Here is an 8593-nt window from a genome sequence, read left to right as displayed (position 1 = left end):
ATGCAAGGTGGAAGGGGGAGAAGAGGCATCTCATCATTTCTGCCCTCAGGATGTGTTGTATACAGGATAATCAGGACTTTCATGCTGGCTGATTAACAATGCCATGCCTATGTCCTGTGGTATTATGGTAAAAGAGTCTCTGTTATCTTAGATCGAACTGTATCCAATCCTAGGGACAATTCCGGGCGGGGGGGGGGGATGGGGCGGTCTGCTGTTGCACAATAATGGGTCAGTGTGCTCAGTTGATCTCCCTGGTAACCGCTGCCTTACCCCTTAAAGGGCAGATTTAATGCTGGGAATCTCTACTTTCAGTAGCTGAGATGGTTTTGCAGAGATTTTTGTTACCCTTAGACCACACCTGGAAAGGTATCAGTTACTATTTTGTATGACTGGAGGTGTCCAACACATGGAACATATTCATGCTAATTAATATATAATTCCCTAGCCATAGTCCCAACCTGGCTGACCTCAGAATTACCCAGGAAACTACAAAAATATGTGTTCTGAAGAAATACCTACAACACAGAAAGTAAAGACATACTTGTTTTCTTAATATAGAAAGAGTTTTAACAAATCAATAACAAAAATAATAAATTGATAGAAAAAAGGACAAAAGTATGATTAGGGAGATCATACACCTACAAAAATTCTAATATTAACATGAAAATACAATTGCTATTATTCATAAAGGATGAACATCGAGTTACTATTTTTCACATATCAGACTGGCAAAGATAAAAATGTTTAACAACATTAACAATTTATTACCAAGAATGTGAAGAAAAATTCTTACACATTGTTGGTGGGAGTACATGTTACCATAACCTTTTTGGACAACAGTTTGTCAATCTATGAAAATCTTACAGGCATATACCTTTTGGCCCAATGTTTCACTGCTCCTAGTTCAGCATAGTGATGCCTTAACACATGAATGAAAATGTATATACAGGATGTTCCTAGCAGCATTGCTTGTGATGGCAAAATGCAGAGGCAATCTAAATGGTCATCAATAAACAGTGAGTGAAATAAAGTATGTCATGGCCATTCATCGAAGCTCTCTGCCACTATAGAAGATGATGATGTTGATCTGTGATCATGTAACAATTTCCAAGATGTTTTGTTAGGTGAAAACAGTAAGATGCATTAATGTGTTGTAGCATACTGTCATTGCTGTAAAAATATGGGTGATTTATACTGTATACATATATGCATATTCAGAAATAAGTGTAGATTATTTCTGAAAAGATTTGTAAGAAACTGGTGATAGTTCTTCCCTAATATTTATTAGGGAAGAAAACTGATAGACTCTCACTATATATATATATACACACACACATACACACACACACCCTTTGCATTGTTTGAATTTATTTTTACTATAAGCATGTTCTGTTTCATTTAATTAAAAATAAATATTCTCAAGCTCCCTCCCTAGACCAACTGGATTTTAGTTTCTGAGGTTGGGAGGCAGGAATTTATATTTTGAAAAAGAACTCTGGGTGGCTCAGTGGTTGGGTGCCTGCCTTTGGTTCAGGTCATGATCCTGGGATCCAGGATTAAGTTCCACATCGGGCTCCCTACGGGGAGCCTGCTTCCCCCAATGCCTGTCTTTGCCTTTCTCTCTCTCTCTCTCAATGTGTGTCTCTCATGAATAAATAAATAAATCTCTTTAAAAAAAAAAAAAAAAAGAACTCTGCTGAGAGAAATAGCTGATTTAGAGTTGGAAACACAAGATGAGCTTGTAGCATCTTGTTAAGATGCTCAAAATGCAAAATGCATGTCAAAGGGACACAGAACTCAATCTGAAAAAGCTTCCAAGGACCAAAGCTGGAAAATCTGAGCATAAAATGCATAGCATACTATTAGATTATAACCTAGAATGTAAAAAAAAAAAAATACTGGTATACATGAATGATTAAATAAATTAATTAAATAAATGGGGAAGAAGAGATACACCTCCCTTACAAAAGAATTTCAAGAATTCCAAATAATTTATGTAGATACTCTCCACTCCAGGAAGTGAAGCTGAATTCCCACCTCCCCCTTGGTTGTGGGTTGTGCTTTGTGGCTCCAAAGAGTACAGTGTTGGAGTAGAGGAGTACTTACAGTGGAGAGACTAGCAAACACTCTGTTGGCCCAGTGATCAAGGTTAGCATCAACAGTGATAAATCTTGTTGAGAGTAGTACCTATGATAAAATGTGATAAGAAGGATACTTCCTCTGTGGTATTCTTCCCCCAATCTATAACCCTGGTATAACTAGGGGAAAAATATCAAACAAACCCAAATTGAGGGCATTCTACAAGATACCTGGCCAAGACTTTTCAAAGCTATCAAGGTCATAAAAACAAACAAACAAAATAACAACAACAACAACAACAACAAAAAAGAAACACTAAGAATCTATCATAGACCAGAGGAGACTATAAAACACAATGACTAAATGTAATGTGGTATCCTGGATAGGATCCCAGTACAGGAAAAGGATATTGATGGGAAAACTAGTGAAATCCACATAAAGTATAGAATTAAGTTAATAATTAAAAGCAAAAACAAATATCCAGACAGTTCCTATTTAGCCAGCTTGGCTCCAGGCTGCCATTAAGCAACTTTAGAATCACATCAATAGAGTGGAAGTTCTCAAACTTTGGTATGCTGTAGAATCACCCTGGGAGTCTGTTAGCACTCTAGATCCTACCATAGAAATTCTAACTGGGTTCATAGTGGGCTTAAGATATACATTTTTTTTTGACAGATCCTGCCGCAGGTCTATTTGTACAAATAGCACAGAAAGACACCAGGCCCATGCAGACAGAAGCCAGGGGTCATACCAGTCCTTCCGTCCTCACATTGGCAGGCAGAAGGCTCTACACTGGAGCCTTTGTGGGGTCCTGGGCACCTTTGGGAACCTGAGCTGTAGGAGTAGGAGCAGGAGCTGGAGCCGGGATCGCAGCTGCAGCCTGGGCCTTGGTTTGAGCCTTGGCCTTGGCCTTTAGCCAGCAGAGCCTGAGACCTTTGGCAATGCGGGCATGAACATGGTTCCCGAGCTTGGGGTGAGCGATGTAGGCAAGTCGATTGAGTTTGCTGCTGCCGCCCTTTGGGATCTTGGGCTTAACCTCCTTGGGCTTGACAAGGGCCTTGATAGCCTCGGCACATGCAGTCATGGCCTTGGCATTGTTGGCCTGCATCTTCTTCAGACCCTTCTTGTTGTGCTTCTTGGCAAAGTACATGTTCCTCAGGAGCTTGGGGTCTACCCTCTTAAGAGATTCGTATTTTTGTGACTGGGGTTTCTTGATGCCATTTCTGTGCCATTTTCGTGACTGGTTGTGTATAGTATGGTTCTTGGATTTGGCCATGTCTGCACCAAAGCCCACGGCTCCTCAAGCACCTCTGATATACATTTTTTTTAAAACAAGTGCCAAGTTTATTCGTTCAACAGTTTTTGCCTTTTTTTTTTTGTTTTTTTTCAGTTTTTGCCTTTGAAGTATTCATTGTGACATCCTTGAGATTCTTTGCTACCTTTGTGCTTTACCACACAACTGTAACCAACCACTCTAGGATTTTCCCTCTGTTAGTTTTACAAAGATCTGCTCTTCCCCTAGTTTCTTATTCTCATGAACCTAAATTAGGTTAATTTGTTGTTCACCATGAAGGGCCTCCACCAACTTGACATTGACACATCACAGTTAGAAGCAAGCACACAAAGCTGGGCTTGGTGCCAGGACATGGGCAGCTTCACAAATTCCATGGACCAGGCCATGGTGAATGAGGGCAGTCTTCAGCACCTCTTATAAAGCAGGATTACTGGAGTATTGCTATGGTGGTGTGTTATGGGTGAAGCCACATCTTGAATGGACCTTAGCTTCTGCCTCTGCGCAGCTTGTTGATGGCAGGAAAAGAGGAAATATGCATCTTTAATAAGCACTATTAAAAGCTTCTGAAACACTACATTTTAGGCACATTGCACTGGAAACCAAATCTGATATTCTACTCATAATTACTATGTCCATCAATAAGATGTGAGTTCAACTGGAACAAAAACCTTCTGAAGATAAAAAAGATCATGAACATCCATTCATTATGTAACATCTCTAGTCTATTTGGGACATTCAATGAGTTTCTTAATAGAATTCTTACCACCATTTGACATGTGATAAGTGTGAAATGAACAAATAATTAAAAATAAGGAATTAATAGGAAACCTCCTGACACATCCCTTCTGATCATCCTGACCTGGTATAACCAGAAGAGTTTATTTCCTATGGCACTTAATTCACTTTTAGGTCATATTCTTTTATTTTTCAATACAGACACAATGCCAACCATGAATTTGTTTGCAGAATTAGAGCCTGATATGTATATGTTCTTCTTTTAAAGATGTCCTATGCCCTCTTCAGGTTTTCCCTGCCAAGCTCCCTCTCCCTGGGACTGTTTTACCAAACCAATCCATAGCACCTCCACCCTCCCAAACACACATTCCTGCTCAAGTCTTAGCTTAAAGATCATTTCCTCATCCAGTCTCTCACATTGGTAAGGACCCCTCCAACAAGGTCTGAGGGCACAAAGTCATTCTTGTAATACTACCATTACTTAAAAGAAATCTAGAATTCTTTCTTTGTGCTTCGTTGTTTTTTTAAATCTGTTGCTTGTGTTCCAGTACTATCTAGTAGAACTTTCCATGATAGCAGAAATTCTCTTTATCTGGGCTCAGGTTTTAATCCAAGAAATCTGTTGCCTGAGCCTGTGCCCTAAACCACCATGGAAAACTGCCTCTCAACAAATAATTAATTACTTCATTTGTAACTTATCTCTTCTGTTATGTGTTTCTTCCTGGATTCATTCATTTGGCTGAGGGGGCAAGAAAAATCAGAGGAAAATCTCACACAAGAGATGGCATTGGAGAAGGTTGAGAGTGGTAAAGAGGTGTTTCCTTGCAGAACAGAGAAAGGTCTTGCAGGCAGATATAACACCATGGACAAAGGTTCAGAGCTTGAAACAGCAAAGTACAGAAAGCCTCATAGTCAAAAACATTTAGTGTCTAAGGAAGACATGAATGGAACCCAACACAAAAATTTCATATAAGATAGGGGAAATTTTGATTAGAAGTTGATATTGGGAGAACGAGAGGGAAGGAGAGAAAATAGCGTCCACGGATTACAGTACCTACAGCCAAGCTGCAGCCCAGCAGGGCTACAGTGCATACACCGCCCAACCAACTCAAGGATATGCACAGACCACCGAGGCATATGGGCAGCAGAGTTATGGAACCTATGGACAGCCCACTGATGTCAGCTATACCCAGGCTCAGACCACTGCGACCTATGGGCAGACCGCCTATGCAACTTCTTATGGACAGCCTCCCGCTGGGTATACTACTCCAACTGCCCCCCAGGCATACAGTCAGCCTGTCCAGGGGTACGGCACTGGTGCTTATGATACCACCACTGCTACGGTCACTACCACCCAGGCCTCCTATGCAGCTCAGTCTGCATATGGCACTCAGCCTGCTTACCCAGCCTATGGGCAGCAGCCAGCAGCCACCGCACCTGCAAGACCACAGGATGGTAACAAACCCGCTGAGACTAGTCAACCTCAATCTAGCACAGGGGGTTACAACCAGCCCAGCCTAGGATATGGACAGAGTAACTACAGTTATCCCCAGGTACCTGGGAGCTACCCCATGCAGCCAGTCACAGCACCACCATCTTATCCTCCTACCAGCTACTCCTCTACACAGCCGACTAGTTATGATCAGAGCAGTTACTCTCAGCAGAACACCTATGGGCAGCCGAGCAGCTATGGACAGCAGAGTAGCTATGGTCAACAAAGCAGCTATGGGCAGCAGCCGCCCACTAGTTATCCCCCCCAAACTGGATCCTACAGCCAGGCGCCAAGTCAATATAGCCAACAGAGCAGCAGCTACGGGCAGCAGAGTTCATTCAGACAGGACCACCCCAGTAGCATGGGTGTTTATGGGCAGGAGTCTGGAGGATTTTCCGGACCAGGAGAGAACCAGAGCATGAGTGGCCCTGATAACCGGGGCAGGGGAAGAGGGGGATTTGATCGTGGAGGCATGAGCAGAGGTGGGCGGGGAGGAGGACGCGGTGGAATGGGTGCTGGAGAGCGAGGTGGCTTCAATAAGCCTGGTGGACCCATGGATGAAGGACCAGATCTTGATCTAGGCCCACCTGTAGATCCAGATGAAGACTCTGACAACAGTGCAATTTATGTGCAAGGCCTAAATGACAATGTGACTCTAGATGATCTTGCTGACTTTAAGCAATGTGGAGTTGTTAAGATGACAAGAGAACCGGACAACCCATGATCCATATCTACTTGGACAAGGAAACAGGAAAGCCCAAAGGTGATGCTACAGTATCCTATGAAGACCCACCAACTGCCAAGGCTGCTGTGGAGTGGTTTGAAGGGAAAGATTTTCAAGGAAGCAAACTTAAGGTTTCTCTTGTTCGGAAGAAACCTTCAATGAACAGCATGCGGGGTGGTATGCCTCCCCGTGAGGGCAGAGGGATGCCACCGCCACTCCGTGGAGGTCCAGGGGGCCCAGGAGGTCCTGGGGGCCCCATAGGTCGCATGGGAGGCCGTGGAGGAGACAGAGGTGGCTTTCCCCCAAGAGGACCCCGGGGTTCCCGAGGGAACCCATCTGGAGGAGGAAACGTCCAGCACCGAGCTGGGGACTGGCAGTGCCCCAATCCGGGGTGTGGAAACCAGAACTTCGCCTGGAGAACAGAATGCAACCAGTGTAAGGCCCCGAAGCCTGAAGGCTTCCTTCCACCACCCTTCGCGCCCCCGGGGGGTGACCGTGGCAGAGGCGGCCTGGTGGCATGCGGGGAGGAAGAGGTGGCCTCATGGACCGCGGTGGTCCCGGTGGGATGTTCAGAGGTGGCCGCGGTGGAGACAGAGGGGGCTTCCGTGGTGGCCGGGGCATGGACCGAGGTGGCTTTGGCGGAGGAAGACGAGGCGGTCCTGGTGGGCCCCCTGGACCTTTGATGGAACAGATGGGAGGAAGAAGAGGCGGGCGTGGAGGACCTGGAAAACTGGATAAAGGCGAGCACCGTCAGGAGCGCAGAGACCGGCCCTCCTAGATGCAGAGACCCCGCAAGGCTGCATTGACTACCAGATTTATTTTTTAAACCAGAAAATGTTTTAAATTTATAATTCCATATTTATAATGTTGGCCACAACATTATGATTATTCCTTGTCTGTACTTTAGTATTTTTCACCATTTGTGAAGAAACATTAAAACAAGTTAAATGGTAGTGTGCCGAGTTTTTTTTCCTTCTTTTAAAGATGGTTGTTTAACTAAAGACTAAACAATGGGAACCCCTTGTGAGCATGCTCAGTATCATTGTGAAGAACCAAGAGGGCCTCTAACTGTAACAATGTTCATGGTTGTGATGTTTTTTTTTTTTTTAAATAAAATTCCAAATGTTTATAAAAAAAAAAAGAAGTTGATATTGGAAAGTGAAAAGAAAAATTATAAATATAATTTATATTGTTATATATATTTAACAGAAGTTATGTATTAGCTGTGAGTCTGTCCTAATCTCTAGAATAAACAAAATTAGTTGAGTTAGGGCTTGGGAATCTGGTTTAAGAAAAAAAAGCATGTCTAGTAGCACATTTGATGACTAAGACGTCCTTCATTTTTCTCAACTGCCTTCCTTAGTCTATGATATTCAAATGTTTCTCTTTTGACAATCCTATTATGTCCATTTTTTCCTCTTTAATTGTAAACTGGTTTAACCCTGCAAGACTCTTATTTATCAGTGTTTTCTGGTGATTCTAGCATTTCTCCAACAATTTCATGAAACCCTGCATCAGAGTTATTCCTATTATGATGGTTTTTGTGTCCCAAGCTAACCAGGGACAATTGAGTAATGATTACCATTTTAGGAATTGCCTATAGTTCAGTATGGCTGGAGTATTGAGTGTGAGGTAGGGAGCAGTGGGAAAATCTTGACATTTATCAGTTGAAGGCATTCAGCAAGTAACTGACTTCTTGACCTTCAGGTTTCTTTTCTATTTTGAGGAAGCCACTGCAAGAGTTCCAGAAAACTGCAAAAATGAAAGCATCTTCCAGGAAGATGATGGTCCCTCAGCAGACACTCTTTCTCCTCTACAATGCTTTGGCTATCCTGCATTTGGTAGCCACATTTAATTGATTAATTGATTTGTGCATGATTGGATTTTTTATCTTGTTATTATGTCAAATAAGCACAAAACCTGATAGATGAATTTATATGCTGCAGAGGGACAAAGTAAGGAAACATTTATCAATTTTTAAGACAGGGGTTCCTAAGAAGCTGGTTTCCCATTGAATACAGAGAGAAAAGCAGAACAGAAATGTGAGATATGACATATGCTGAGGATGGTATCGCTTAGTCTAAACAGAGCTGGCATCTGTAGGACATGCAAAGATTTTTTTATTACAGGGCGAAGGGATTCTGGAATCCAGCTCTTCCTGCATGTCATTCATTCTAGAGAAATAAATTAATTAGTAAATGAAAGAGGAGGATGAGCATGCCTCATTGCAGTCTTAAAATTTAATTTGTAAATAAAAATAAGAAAATGG

General features: G+C 42.6%; 2 pseudogenes; one reads left to right on the top strand and one right to left on the bottom strand.

Moving 5' to 3' along the window:
• Positions 1-2866: 2866 nt before the first annotated feature.
• Positions 2867-3373, bottom strand: LOC144283817 (large ribosomal subunit protein eL29 pseudogene; annotated as a pseudogene).
• Positions 3374-5112: 1739 nt separating this feature from the next.
• Positions 5113-7468, top strand: LOC144283124 (RNA-binding protein EWS pseudogene; annotated as a pseudogene).
• The last annotated feature ends 1125 nt before the right edge of the window (positions 7469-8593 follow it).

Source organism: Canis aureus, chromosome 14 (assembly GCF_053574225.1).
Source record: "Canis aureus isolate CA01 chromosome 14, VMU_Caureus_v.1.0, whole genome shotgun sequence".
NCBI lineage: Eukaryota > Metazoa > Chordata > Mammalia > Carnivora > Canidae > Canis > Canis aureus.
This window is presented reverse-complemented; position numbering and strand designations above follow the sequence as displayed.